This window comes from Bradysia coprophila, unplaced genomic scaffold (assembly GCF_014529535.1).
Source record: "Bradysia coprophila strain Holo2 unplaced genomic scaffold, BU_Bcop_v1 contig_138, whole genome shotgun sequence".
NCBI lineage: Eukaryota > Metazoa > Arthropoda > Insecta > Diptera > Sciaridae > Bradysia > Bradysia coprophila.
This window is the reverse complement of record NW_023503409.1, coordinates 10,525,611-10,542,083: the sequence shown is the minus strand read 5'-3', so window position 1 is coordinate 10,542,083 and position 16,473 is coordinate 10,525,611. Positions and strand designations below refer to the sequence as shown.

At 33.9% G+C, this 16,473-nt stretch overlaps 1 protein-coding gene across 14 annotated transcripts in view; it reads right to left on the bottom strand.

Annotated features, from left to right (window-relative positions):
• Positions 1-16,473, bottom strand: part of LOC119074119 (myocyte-specific enhancer factor 2) — an 82,510-nt gene that overhangs the window by 20,858 nt on the left and 45,179 nt on the right. For 13 of the 14 annotated variants that reach the window (XM_037180094.1, XM_037180086.1, XM_037180092.1 and 10 more), the window contains one exon: positions 11,170-11,225. The gene's annotated coding sequence lies outside the window, so the exon portion shown is untranslated. Of the gene's footprint in view, positions 1-8,246; positions 9,481-11,169; positions 11,226-16,473 lie in introns of those variants that run through there. The other variant, XM_037180091.1, reaches the window with a different exon arrangement.

Here is a 16,473-nt window from a genome sequence, read left to right as displayed (position 1 = left end):
CGGACGCTTAGCTCACGTACCATCGTTGTCCCTTGTTAACCATATTCGCCCACACTGGTGAGAGTTAGGGTTCATGTTTGAAAATTATTTTCTTTATTTAACAAAGATTCTTTAACAAATTAATGCTTAACGGGATCGAGAGAGCTTTTAGCAAAATTACCGAATAAGTAAGAAGGTTAGTTGCGAGCCTCTGTTTAGATGTGAGTTTTCTTTTGTATTTTCTTTTGTTCATCCGAGAATAAGGTCCCTATCTAACAGGGAAGCGTAAATAGCCCTTTTACCCTAAAAGCCCTAACTCAGACACTTTTTCAGAGTATTTGTTCTCTGATGACTATTCCGTTAATTCAATTCCCTAAATAACTGATCAATTTATTCCACTTTTACTCAAAAATTCTAATGGAAATTAATTGTGTTTTCAGATGGATTAATAGAAAACGAGACAACAAAATAATTAAAAATTTAAGGACAATCCCAGTTAGGACGAACAATTTCAATTATTTTTTTGCTAGCAATGTTCATGTTTTCCGTGTTCTGAATATTTTAGTTTCATCGATAAATTGTAGTTCTGATGATGAATATTCAATCTGCAATCGAATTTAGTCGTAAAAACGATGTTCCAGACGGAACGTAAAATGATCCAAGTTATTATATCAATCTATCCGATATGCAACATATTCAAATATTAAAGATTTTGTACACAACGAAATGGTTGAACAAAACGAAAAAAAAATGTGGAAGAAGAACCGAATGAAAATCATGATTCAGAACTGTTTTGCCAACAATAAACCCATTTTCATATTTAAAATGATTTCAACCGTCGCTTGCCTCTCTAGTTTGCGAGCCAATTTTTTTTTGTTTTGGCACACGAAGAGCTTAATACCTAGTTAGTTAGTTCTGCAGAAAAACAGCTTGACTGAATAAAATTAAAACGAAAAATGTGAAATCGAGAAATAATTGAATTTAATTTGCGAGAAATATCTTTGATGTTCATTACCATATGAACCGTTTAATGGGAAAATGTTTTTCATCCCCATACAAAGCGTTTCGGAATAACGACACCTGTTTGTTTTTATAACCAAATAAGGTTAAAATTAAATGTACACACATATACCGAACGTGCGAGCACGTGTCTGTTATATTCGCATTGGTTGCACAAGCAAACGTGATTTCAAACATACATTAAAGCTTTTCTCGAAAATTGGAAAAAAGGAGAAATCAATTTATTCCATCCGAGGGAAAAAAAAATTGTCAGAAAAATAAACGAAACCAATATTTTAGCGATGCCATGTCTAACGTCTAATGTGATTACTACCTGTATACCAAAAATTTATATCAATCATCCGACAATCGATTTTTTAAATCAATTTGCTCACATTTTTAATACACGCAAGCACTTGTCTTATCTCTTATCAAAGTTTGAGCTTTTTTTTGAATGGATATGGATGGTACAACGAGTATAACAGTAAATTTGAAATATATGAATGAAATTATATAATTAAAAAATTGCGATACAGAAGCCACTTATTCAACCCGAACCCGTTCAATAAAATATTTTACGCGCAGTAAATTATTGTGTGTGATATCATTGATGTCTTTATCGTCCCCTTTCGATACGAGAGCTTTAATGCAAGTCGTTGTTGAATCATTGAATAAGTTACAAATGTTTTAATGGTTTTCTTGTAAAATAATGAGCTTAAACACTTACGCCATACAAGAAACGATCATAATTTCACCTTTTATACATTGGAAATCTACTAAATTAAACGTTTTTCTTGATCCGGAAAAAACATAAAATTAAACGGCATCTCAATAATTGAGGTTAGGGTTCTCTATGGATGACGGTGCAGCTGTCAGTGTTCGGATTTACAGTTACTCGGACTTGATCTATATAAAGGATCATATTACTCAGAGCTTGTCATTATTTTTGTCATCGTTATCGATAACAGATGAATAACCGTATGTGACAGGTTAACATCACCTCATATAGGGTTTATTTTTAGGAATTTTAATAGCGAAAAATTCTGAAAAAGTTCCGAATTTTTTATAGTTTTCCGAATTTTTCTGAACTTTTTCGGAATTAAATTTCCTAAAAATAGGTTATGATCTCAGGTCGCTAAGTTAAGTTTTTAATTACTTGAAGAAGGATGACACAACGTGGCCTCGAATTCCGATTCGTAAATGAAAAAAGGTTTTTCATTACACCCAATTTTACCTCATTTTGCCCCGGTGTCGTAGATAAATCAACGAAAGATGATTTTTCAAAACCATATACAATAATCAACGGAAAACACGATCTGGCTTCGTTCTGCATATCTTCTTCATCATGCCTGCGACAATGGAATGAAATTGGAAAATGCATTCGTCGTTTGCCATTATATGAGAGTATGAAATGTAAAACACCTAGGCATTCATAATAAATGTTTTCAATGATAGTGCCCGTGTTCGGTTTCCATCATTTTAAGTGAAACTAACATTTTCATTCATTGGGAACAACTTTAATGTATATTGATCTGAAAATTAGATGAGCTCGAAAATTCACCTGACATGTACCTGCCACACAGCATTACATAGACATATTATAGGCATACTTTATTACGTCCCTTTTATATATATATATGTTTGTACAGGCATAGACATCATTTTATCACTGTACGATATATATGTTAACATTGTGAATGTAACAGTGTTCTAACCTAAATCGGTGATGTTACAATGTATGCCCATGTTTCATCGCTTTATGGAATATAATATACGATGGATTCAGAGACTATACGGATCTATCAAAGTTGCTACAAAGCAAGCAACCGTTTAGGAATATATGGAATTATATACACTGTCAGTGGTGGTGTATATAGAATAAAGTCATGGAAAATGATGGGTAGAAAAAAAAGTTGTCAGAGAAAAAGACACAACATTCTATGTTGAACATTCGGAAGGAGGAAAAGGTATAATAATTCAGAAATTTAAGGTTTATTAGGTCATATGGAAATAATATGTTGCTGGTTGTGTATATATTTCCGTCGTCGTATATTTTTTTGTCGTTGCTGCTGCTGGTTGGTTGTTTTTTTTTTGTTCTCTTCTTGTAACCAAGCTCAAAGTTTGTTTTCGAACGGTGTATAATCATACACATTGTAAAAGGTGGGCGATGAATGGTTTCATTTCAAAATGATTTTGTTAAGTTTAACCTAATAGTAATTGTCAAAGGATTGATTACTGCTCAGTGATTTAAATCAATTGATAGAAAACGCGTGTACGTTCACGTGAAGCAAAAAAGAAAAAGTTTAATATGCTGTCGCTTGGAATTTCCATTTTCGCACCGGTTACACAGTAAATGCCATCTGAATGAATATAATTCGCAGCATAACAAGTAGAATAAGTATACTTCTTGCGTATGATAATACACATAGCAAAATAACGCAAATAATGTTCACAGTCCCATGAGACGTTTGACAGACATTTCTATAATACGTTTTCAGTAATATTACAACATCGGTTATAGGTTGAACTGTAAATAATAATAAAGGGCACTTACACTTAAACCTACTAAACAGGGTACACGGTTACTGTGAATTGTTTAAAGATCAAAACGATCAATAAGAGTCTGCTAATTGTCCTTTACTGACTGCTACTCCGGAAAATGAATCATTACTTTATCGATATGAGCAGTAAAACGCATTTTTATCGGGGGTTTTAACAAAACTTTTGTAATTGTTTGTATTTTGCGTGATTGCATCCCTTACCTTCGGCAAACGGCCTCACACTGATCAAAATAAAAAGTTCCAAAGAAGGACTTAATCTACTATTATTGGTATATTCCAGTGCTGGTGTCAAGGTAGGTTTTATCAGAGGCAGATATGCAAAGAAATGCAAGTCATTTATGTACTTGTACTTACATTGACCTCAGTCATAAGTATGATCGGTATATGACTCTGCATCAAACACTGAGAAAGATTGGTAGATTGGTAGATGAAACAAACTTATTATAAACCGTATGGTTCATGGAGTACGTTGACAGTTTTAGGAGAAACGAAGGATAAACACCAGGTATTCTTTTTGCATCGACGTTTTACCATGTATGTGAAAATGAACTCCATGGATCGCTAAGAAATCATGAGTTGTGCTCGATAATCATAGAATGTTATACGGACATTATGTGCTACAAGTCCGGTTTGACTTTAAATTGTCGATCGACTGTTCTAACACGTTGTGCATTGGAAGTTGGAAGGATCGGAGGATGAAAAATTCGTTGTTGTTGTTGTCGTTTCTTTATAATTTTAAATTAGGATGTTCCAATTGGCAGATGAATCGAATAAAAAATATCAACGAAACCGAATCTATGCCACAGTGGCACACAATTCCAGGAACCAAGAGTTACATTACTTTTGCTGATTAATCCTATTTTTTTCATATGTGTCTGCCCTACATTTCTGCTGGATGGAACTATTTTAAAACATTTTTTTTAGGACAAACATAGAAATTCACTTTAAAAATTTTAATTTTAAATAAATCCAACTCAGTTCTCTCAATTATAAAACTCAATTCACGACCGTATAAACCGTACATTTTCGTCGTATAATAATATACAATTCAGTTTCGTTGTGTTTATTAAAATTCAGATTTTATTTTGTGGCACATTAAAATGGATGTGACAAGCTTTACAATTTCAGAAGCAGTCTCAGAATTAAGTGAATCTGATGGAAGCAGTTTATAATTTACGCGCACAACGAAAGTCTCAAAGGATGTGTCAATGTTGTGAGTTGTTATATTGTATGTTAAAGCAAACAAACGAAAACCGAACTGTGAGTTATCAATTATGTACGATGCTCAGATGTAATAAACATTCTCGAAATGTAAGATATTTGTGATTGATTTTCGAACAAATGAAAATTGAGAAGAAAATTTTTGTGGTGAAATAAGTTTGTGAACTGATGTTGTGGGCAGTCACATTCTTATGAGAAATGAAAATTTCAACGTAATCAAAAGTCTTCTATTCGGCATCTACAGGCACGAACGAATTGCTTTTTCATTTTATTAAAAGTTCTAACGAGTCCCATAAACTTTATGGTCTCTTCGTTTCGTAGGTACGATTTAATCTAAAAATAACTTTCCCGCCATTGTAACCCAACTATGATCTCCTACTCTATGTTAGAATGTCATTAAATACTTGCTAATTAAATCATATTAGCAATAGGATTATCTGAATACATCCTCAGCGAAGATGTTCAACCATATAGGACGACGTACGTATATATATAATGCACTGCACATAATACTAGACTTTATGTAGCCCCAATGACATGGCATTATTAATGCAATAAAAGGGACTTTGGGACTATAATGAAATCTATTACGCCTTTAATGCGTTTAAAGTGTTTGTCTCTCTGGCTAATAATCAGAACGTCAAAATGTTACGTTCGTAGGAGGTAACAATGCGGGGGTCTGACATAAATTTCAAGATGTAAAATTCCCGAAATTTTTACAAGAAAATAAATTTCGTCGAAAGCGAAAGATTTGGTTGACGATTTCTTGTTTATCGATCAAATCTTAGAGCACTTGAACGGATAATCGTAATTTTCGTAGATAATGCCAGAGTTTTAGATTAGATTAGAATGAGAGGGCGGGATGAACCAGTGTATGTGTATTCAAAGTTTACGTTACAAATACACGAGTTAAGCTAATCGAATAGTGCTGTTGATACAATGGACTATCATTTATAGGAAATACGAAATGAAAAACGCTCAAATTAACACCTACTATTAGTGGCACATGCCAGGTACTTTAATAAATTTTTGATATTTTTATCTATTTTCGGGTTGTAGTTATATTGTAGTCGTGATTGGAGTGATATGTGTACTTTGCGTTTAAAACAAAAATGACTACAAGCAGAAAAGCATGTCCTTTCGCTAATGGTGTAACTCATTTTTATATAATTTCGATAGGGCTATTGGTTCATGGTTGATTCGTATCAGTAACAATTTGGCTCCGGTTCGAATATATTAATTACTCCGGTTCCGAACGAATTACTCGTACACCAAGTGTTTTGCTGTAATTTCTGTACACGGTAAATCGTTAACATAGAATTCACTCGTAATTTGAGATATTAGTGATTAAGGTGCCCCCATTTCATAAACATGTTCTGCGTAAATATTATCAACGCCCAGCCATCAATGAGTCTATAAACAGCCGAAAGTAATTTTCATGCGATATTACAAACGAAAAGGAGTAATCTACACGATGCTGCAGACGAGAAGCGAACATGATAACCAGCCGACCATCCTACCCATCCATGAAATTATCTTTTTATTAGCAACAAAGTTTTCCCTCAAATTTTTCTCACATCCGAATATACCGAAAAAAAAAGTTTTTAATTTAATTTTAAAATAAATGAGAAGACGTGGGTATGTTTTTATTAAAAAATTTAAATGTAAACAACCATTCATATAATACCACCGCCACCGATATAATATGCCGTCACCTAGTCAGACATTTTGAGAAATGTTATAGTAACTCTCCCATTAATTAATGTGAACAATTTTTGTTGACGTATGGTTGATGTAAATTCGCACAGATGCAAAGTAAAGGAAACAGATTGATCAAATAGAATGAAGTGAGTTTTGCTGAAAAAATATTAACTTCGTGTACATCGATGTGTATACAGGTTCGATGGAAGGCTATGAAAATACATTTGTAATTTTTCTCTCGATATTTTCGCAATTTGGATTACTGAACGATAACAGAAACAGCTACATGATCTCCATACGCAATCGATTCTTTTAATAGATATTTTCAGTTTGCTCTTATAATTAAGTGACATCATCATTCGTCTCTTATTAAAATAGCAAAAAATTCATGACACCAGCAATATCTCCGGTATTAGAGTGGTATTTATGGACTGCAGTCCTATGATGCATATTTTAAGTGTGACGTAGCATGAAATAACGACATGGATTTTCATATAATCTCAATCGTTAGAAACTGGTCTTACCAACGAAATGGATTTATTTCCGACAGACAATGGAGTATTAACTGACATTATCTTATGGCCGAGGAAGGAATGCTGGAAACGATTAATTTTCGTAATTTGTTTTGGAATTTAGAGGAAAAACATTCTTCGGCTCTTCTTTCCATTAATTAAGCTGGTACGATGCGTCCAAACGATAAGTTAAATTTAGAATAACGGAATTTGTTTCCAGAGATGATTCTCGTGTTACACCAGAATTGTACGAAGGTGAAAAAGAAAGGCATTTCGAGTTTCCTGTTTATCACATTTCGGATGTTGTTTATAAAACGTTTAACACATTTGCTTCTTTACTGAAAAGTTTAATTTGACTCTTTAACGTAGCGTTAAGCAGACAACTTTTTTGGAACAGAATTACCAAGTCAATGACGAAAAAGATCTGTTTCCCAACACTCTTTCTTTTGAAGATGGGAGAACAGTAGTTTGGGTTGATATCTTAATTTCAAAACAAACCATTACACACGTGTATTGTACAACATAGATGTACTGCTAGCTTATTCGTTACTGATTTGAACTATAGTAAATATGGAACTTTTTAGAAACTGCTAATCATCTGTTGTCGACCAAAACAAGAAAAGTTAGCAATGGGCATCCAAGTAGACCCTTGTTGTTTATACAACAAAAACGAAGTAGAAGATTTTGTCTACCACGAGACGATAAATGAAGTAACAGACTTGAAAGCACCGCAATATGATCGCTAAATCTGAAACAATAGTCAATGAGACAGGCTAACCAAATACCGGCACAACTAACAAGCTACTAACGTTAATACTAGCTACAAATTTTGAAGAATTGCGACGATTCGAACAGTCCTGCTAATCAAAACATCATGTTCCGCAAAATCTGTTTCTTTTAAGTAAGAAAAAAATCGTAACAAATTGTAATAAAATGAACATACACACCAAATGCGCTGGTCACCAGGAAAATATTCGACGGACGTGTACTTATACATTTAGCATTAATTACCGGTCGTCTAAAATATTGAATTTTTTAAATCGAACAATTCTAATACAGACCACAAAAATTGAAGAATACGGGAGAGGTGGGGGACTTATGATTTCAATTTTATAAACAATAAAAATGCGGAAATTGACACCTTTGCTATGAATGTAAGGTGTGCGGGGAATAAAAATATTTTTTGTTTTGTTTTGTTTTCTCGTTTTCCGATCAAACATAAATAATAAACAACAAAAATGAACGAATGCATCGATATATGACAGAGACTTACATTATCCAGTTTTCGAATTTTCATCACAGTTGATTACACTCCCACCGATTGGTGTGTTTATGTATTTATTACGGAACCAAATTATTTATAATTTAGTTTAAAGAGACCAATAATACAATGGTACATATAGTAGAAAAAGCGTCACGACAAAGTTTGTTTTCTTTTGCTATATTTAACCGAAAAATAAACTTACGCGCGCGATATACTCCCGTCGTCGTTTATTGTATTATTATGTACGTATATACATCACATCGGTAACAATAATTATTTACTCCTTATAGGTAAATTATTTTCGTCCATCACAAATTTAAAAACGAGAGAAGCTTTTATTATTTATAGAAAAAGAAACAATTTTTTTTTTTACTTTTTTTATCTTCATTCATAAAAAATTTGTTCCGTATTTATAACGGCACAATTTGTTTTGCTATTTTTAAAAAGTGTATACAAAATAGAAGTATACGAAACAGAAAATTGTATTTTCATTATCAACACTATCACTTTTCTGTCATGTCTGGTGCGATTCTTGCGCCTTGTATGTCATTGCGTGTGGTAATTTTACTCAATTTTTATTTATTTATTTCTGTGTAAATATGTGTATACAATATCACTCGGTTGCAGCAAATAATTAGATGGAATCTAATGTTGATGTTTTGCAATAATCTCTTTTGCTTTCAGTTCATTTCGGTAAAGTCTTGCCACAAAATATAAATTTTCGTTTACGAAATAACGAGAATTTCCAGGCGATTAATTCGTCAAGAACATCGTCAAAAAAAATTATTTTTATTTTCAAATTATTTTTTTGCAGTTAATACGACAAACTTATATTGTCAGAACATTTTTCCTCTTAAACATTCGCTCGAACAGATATTTAGTCGATCCTAAGAGTTCAATTATTATTTGATGTTGGTTATAATGCTGCAGAGCACTTTAGTGGTTATTTACCATCTATTATAAGTTCCACAGCTCAACGACTTTTGTAATTAGAATTTTTTTAAATTTAATTATATTTGATGAAAAACACCACAAAACAAAAACGTTTGGAGAACCGAAAACCAAAAAATCATTTAGCAATATTGGTACAATTTGAACGAAATACAAATTTCAATTGTAAACTCCAAGTAACGCAAAAGTATACTCAGAACATTAATAAAACAAAATATTGTTATTTTGTAATTTATTTACTAACCGAATCTATACTTTTGTTTCCGATAACGACGGCGGTGCGAAATCGACTAAATATGGAAGAGGAAAACTTTTTCATTATCAGTTCAACTCCGACGACAAAAATTTTCATGTGTTTGCATATAGCCTACGTAATACGTTGTAATTGTATTTGTGCCTTGTTATGTGCCAGCTTTGTATCGTATATACATATAGGTACATACACACCATGAATGAAACCGAGTTCGAGTCAGAGAAACACATGGAATATCATTTTTACTTCCATGAATGTGTGTGCTGTTGGATAATATGACTACATTCAATAATTCATCGAGTTTCGAATACAAATTCAGTGAGAAAAAGAAAGGGAAACAGACTGACAAAACAGTGAAAATATATAATTTGGCATGAGAACAAATTTCGTGTTCGACTGTTTTCTAGGTCTCTCTTTCGGCTCATACACCAACAAAATATTTTCTCATTTTCCATTTTTCTTAGAGCACATTTGGATGGGTATACTGATATTCAATACACCATCTCAGCGAGCGTTATATATATGCCGTCATCCTTGTATTGAAAATTGTTGAGCTGTTGCTGTCATATTATTTGTATCGGAGAAATATTTTCGTGAAAAGGCTCGCTTATATGTGAAGACATACAAAATGTTGAAGATTTTTCCCCAATGAAACGATTAAGTCTGAAGAGATTCGATCAATTAAAGATGGTCATCAGTCTATTAGAGAATTAAATTCTTCATTATGCACAGTCGACTCAATATTTCTATTCCGTATGCCCTCTAAATCGTACATAAAAGTTGTTTGTCTGTAATTTTTCGCCAGTCCGATATTTTGTCTACACAAAGTGTGGCAAGTACATATTTTGTAACTTTCTTGGACATGGATTCGAGGTACATATTTGCCATAGAATTACTACAGAACTCTTCTGACGAAAGATTTTTCGTTCGATCGCAAAAAATTACAGATTCTTTTGGCATAAAATCGAATTCTTCCCATTGACGAAGCGATGTAGTAGTAGTTTGCATCCGTGTTTATATATTGCTATTTAAATGAGTGTGATGTCTGTAATCGGTGCCAAGGGAAAGAGACCCCACAGGACCAATTTTTAGAAAATTTAAACCCGGAATGCACAATCGCCAGAACATTTTGCGAATTTACAGAAACTGGCACTGACAAATAAGAGTCGTCTCTATGATATCTGCTGCAGCTGTACATTTTGTATGGAGAGCTACAGCTGTGTCAGATATTATAGGTTCCCTTGAGGGAAAGTCACCAGCGACCGGAACAATTTCCTACCTTTTTCAGTCAGTGTGAACATGAAAATTACCTCAAATACGATAATTGCGAGTAAAATTGAAACAGGCCATTAGTTTAACTCAAAATACGGTTCAATGGCACGATTTTACATTTCCAAACGAAATGTTTCGACGCAATGCAAACTATAATGTTACAAATCGGTTGGTAATCAGTACCGATGTCTTTGCCATGATAACCGACATTATGTTTAACAACACGTTTCCTCAGACCGCTCCGGCACGACACTCCTTTCAACGTGACTTAAAAGTAACCACCGAAATAAAAAAAAACGTAAAATGAACGGCGAGTACATTCATTCTGAATACATGTCTCGTGCACATATCAAACAATTGAAATTACGGAAGAAAGCTTAGTAGATTTTATGTAATGGAAAATTTCAATTACATAAAATCAGAGCTTTCAAAAACACATGTTTCTAGTACACTTACCACTTCTACTGTAAATGATGTCAATTTGTTAGCCTCGCCAAAAACGTGAAATGCACCTGAAAGGAGAAAAATGAATGAAAAACTTTAACGGTTGTCTTTGTTGGGTAGAATATTTTCTTCCTAACATTATGGAAAAGTAAAAAAAAGCATTTCTTCTAAGGATTCCAACCCCAACTCGTTCATTTTCAGAAACAATATACAAAGCGAACAAGCCAGATATGTTTTAAGATAATTGTTTGCGTTTCAATTTTATTTGAACTTTGGTTTGTAAGCGGTCGTAAAATGAATAATTCGAAAGGGAAATCTAATTTGTCATCAACCTTTAGGGACACAACAATTAGGCAAATTTGGTACTGAAACAATGCATCAAAGTTTCGTTTTATGTTAATAGAATGCAGAAGCTTCAAAGCATTTATCCTTTCTTCTTCGTTGGTTGCACGATTATAAAGAAAATAGTTATCGATGATTTTCAACAGTAAAAATGTATTTTTAATGGATCTAAGTCAAATGGAAAAACGGTGTTGTACTATCGATTACTTGGAAGTTAGGAAAATGTGATAAAAATATCCGGTGATAGTGGTCTGGTCATCACCACATCAATTTTATATTTCTGTAAATCATTCTAAGCATAAAAATAATGGAAATAAGTAACTACCCTAACATAATGGCCAAGTGAAAAGTACATAATTAGGCAATCAATTTGAGAATTTTCCTACGAACTCACCAACGAAATTGGTCAATAATTCAGAGTTTTAATCTCGAACACTTTTCTTAAATATTTCATTCTCTGTTTGCATTGAAAGTCACATGGTGACTATTTTGTATTTAAATTGGATTGGTCGCCCACACACTGACGTCTTCTGTTAAGGTAATATCGACCAATCGGCGCAATGAATCTGCGTCGAAGTAGCGTCCATTATATACATCATGCTAGCGGATACATACGGTTTGAGCATGTATAATTGTAGGTAACATACAGCCAGAGAGATGAAGAAAATATAATTTCACAATAACAAAATGAAATGCTCTTCACTTCGCCTTGGTGGGGAATGAAAATTATTTTTATTTTATTTTTTGCTGTAGTTTAAGTCGAGCAAAACGAAATAAAAACACGAAATGGGATGGAATGAATTCTCGTAATTGAATAAGCACCCGATATGTGGTGATTAGTTGTTTACTTATGTGTGCACATTATCAGCAGCCAATTAATATTTGCATTCGGCAAATGAAATCTAAAGGAATGCTGGTCTGATTGCATGTTATAAGTGGGATAGTAGGTACTTTCGACATCACCGTGCTCAAACTGTTTTTTTTTGTCTCTTCTTATTCAACGGAACAACATAAATAAACAAACCAATCTGTCTGTTCCTCTCAATATGATGAAAGGACAATTATTTCGCTGGTATAAATTCCGTATTACACAGTATATGTATACCTCGGACCATTACAGAGACATTATATCTAATAGACTCATGACACGGAAAAAAAGGTACGCTACAAAGGGATATAGATTTCATTTTAAATCGGAGATTGTTGAACGGAATTTAATGAATGGAACGGAATAAATTATGGATGTAAAAATTTCAGCGGAAGATTTCAAAATAATTAGGTGGTTTATAATGGCATTATCCACTTAATTTGGTTCTTGGGATTGAACATTTTTATTTCGTTTCATTGATATTTTTCTCCCATCACACCGACACTTGAATATTTTATATCGAATTCGTTACTGAATTGTTGAAAAAAAAAATTAAATTTAAATAAAAAATTATCTTCCTTGCGTTGCATTCCAGCATCATTCGATGGCAGGAATGATTAACAACGAGATGTACTTTTCTATAAGTGAATTCAATCACACTTCAAAAACAGACACACCGGAAGCTCGGGTCTACAAATTACACGTGGCTTATAATATTTTCCATTCTCCGTTTACTAGTTTATGTTTCGGTAAAATGAAATCGCTGCGTGTACTGCATAAGAGGGTTTCGTATTATTCCTTCTTTTTTTTTCGTTCGTTCTTCTCAGATAATTTGTGTAGTGCCATGTAAACGTAAATGAACAGAAGCTAACAGCAATATGTTTTATGTTCATTAATCCAAGGTAACTATTGGAGACTCGTGACGGTGGATGATGGTAAATTGATCACTTTTCTTTAATTCGATGAATTTATTAAACGGAAAAATACCAGCCACTTATCAGCGTTTGTATGAATCAATGAATGACAGTTTTGATAATATCGTTTCGGTAATTGGCATTCTATTCATAAATTCATTGAAGAAACATTTAGAATGATGTTATGCTGTTATTGTCGTCTTTAACTTGACATTCGAAAATAATTACTTGAAACATTGCTCGAGGCTCAGCTGATCATTCAAACATTCGGTACTGCACGTACACAAGAACCAGATATTTGTCAAAGATAGGGTTGATGCAAGAATTTCCATCATGAGATTCAAAATCTATTACTTCATTTATTTTAACATTTTGCATTGATTCAATAAATCAATTGTCAGAACTCATATATTTGTTGTTGTTGCGGAGGAAACATTAACAGACGTTCTGATTAGCTGCTCAACTTTAAGGCAAACGAAGAATCTTGTTTTTGCTGTACCAATATTAGTCCATTGAAGCAAACACAAAAACAACAAATAAACCAAATCAACATTCATTTTTCGCTTGAGAAAACTGTTTTAATTACTGAATATGTCGAATTAAGGAACAATGAGAAACTAGCAGTGACAATGGATGAATAATATAAATATATAAACCCGTCTCATGCGGAATGCCATCCAGTTGGATTGAAAACATTTACATCAAACGAAATGTGGTTGTTTAATCGGAACCAACTTGACCTGTGCAAACATATTCCGGTGACTACCGCAGTCGATATTTTTGGATTGATTTTATTTTCACTTTTTTTTAACCAAAATTAAAATAGACATTTTCTACCCCAAAAATATGCCGTACGACAAATCAATTTCTTTATTTTTAGTACCCGCACACACAAAGTGTAATACACACACAAAACATAATCGATGTGTTAGCACCTTTTCGGTGGATACTATTTGGAGAGTGAGTGGTATTTTAACGTGTAACATTGGGTATTGTTAACACATTACACATTGTCGTTATACGAATGTGACTTTCCAAAAAAACAAATTGAATATGTGACCAACTTAACAATTTTCCTGTATTACCACCACACAATATCGATCGTTTTTCGTTTTTCATTGAACTTTTTATGTATTCGAAATCTTAACGGTATTGCCTTTTCCTACGACGAATGTACATGTTCAATGTGACTGTTGACATTGTTAATTCGAATTACAAAGGCTTTTTCTTGCCCTTAGAACCGTATGTACGTTGAACGACATTTTAACAGACATGTTTACATTGTTCATTTACATTTTATTGATGTTGTTGTTCGCAACATTTGAGTAGGTTTATAGAGACATGTAGGTTAAAAGAGTGGTGATTCGGGGATCTAGTTGATTCCACCCGTTGGTTACGAAACTGATGAGGAAGATACAAAGTTGAGTCCGATTCTATACCTCTTCAGCATTGGCCGTTGTTCAGAAAATGTGAGTCATTTTTCATTCGATCCGAGGCTGTGGAGGTTGGCAACAGACTACCGAATTTGGACGCAATTTTCAGTGGAATTTCTATTTGTTTTGTATAAGGTATTCGACCCTAGAAGCCAGGAACCACTTTCAAAAAAATTCTTTGAAGTTTGTGTGACGAGTGTGAGGTGATCAAAAACCGAAAACCAGCACTTTTCATATTGAAATTTCTACAGATACATGAGACGTCCAGTGTCGTGTGGGGTGTCAAACGATAGGTAATTTCATGTTCTTTGACGTGCGTTTGGAATCATCTACGATGAAATATGAGAAGTTGAAATGTTTAAGTGCTTATATATCATCGCAGATGCTTTCAAATCCCCAATTGCTGTGAAAAGACATGAAATTACCTTTTACATGACACCCCACACGACCCTGTACGTTTCGCATAACTGAAGACATTGACATTTCAATCTGACAAGTGCTTGTTTTCGGTTTTTGATCATCTTCCACTAGCCAGCCACAATAGTTTCGAAGAGTTTTTTTCGAAATTTTGGCTTCTAGGGTTGAACCCCTTTCTAGGCACATAAAAAAGTCCACTGAAAAGTGCGTCCTAATTCGGTAGGCTGTTTTACAAAATAATCCCTTGCTTGTCGCAAATTCATAGAAAATCAGAGAAACAACCGAAACGGCTATTAAGGCCCGTCATTGGGAAATGACAGGACAGTTTCCCGAAAATGTATGTAAAATTTTATCACAAAAATTCACCGAAAAAATTCAAAGAAACTCACCTCTTATGCTTTCCACTGTATTCGGGCATAGCCTCTTTAGGTCGCCAAGGCATATTTGAGCACTAAAACACTTTTTACTCGATGCAAAAACAAAGTTTTTTTTTGTTTTGTCGCGACAAAAACACAGAAAATATTTCGACACAACTGTGACACTCCGCTACTATAAGTACTAGAATCAATGTTTGCTGTGTTCACTTCGGCGGTAAAATATTTTCATTCAAAAAAGTGTCGGACATTTAAAAACAATCATCAAACGGTTGACAAAGGGTAGCGTATACATTTAATAATGCTCATCGACCATTTTTGAAAGCTTTACGAGAGCTTAGCGGACATTCTCTCAACGATGGGAGAGCATTTATTAAAAATTTAGCCTCTCGCTGAGCGTAAAAAAATGTTCGTTCCTCTTTAGTAAGCTAAGAAAACTTCGCGAAGTCTAATTATGCCACCTCTTTGAATAAAAATATCGGCTGAGTTCTAATAATTCTCCGCTGAGCTCTAATAATTCTCCGCTAGGCTTTAGGAAGTGTCCGTTAGGCCTAAGCAAGTTGCAGGAAGGCTTAATGGAGAAAATCGGACACTCAGCGGAGATCTACCACAGCTAAATGGAGTTTTATTAAATCATAGCGAACACTTGCTAGGTATCCGCTGATGCTTATTGAGTGTTCGCTTAGCTTCATTGCCTTACTACAACGTGCTAAGGCCTGACGGACTCTTACTGAAGCCTAGCGGAGAATTATTAGAACTCGTTAGAGGTTTGTCAAAGCTCAGCGGAGAATTATTAGAGCTCAGCGGAGGTTTGTTAAAGCTCAGCGGAGAGTTATTCGACCTCAGCCGATATTTTTGTTCGAAGAGATGGCATAATTAGACTCAGCGAAGTCTTGTTAGCTTACTAAAGAAGTGGGAGAGGTTACAATTTTAATAAATGTCTACCATCGTTGAAGTGTCGGCGACTT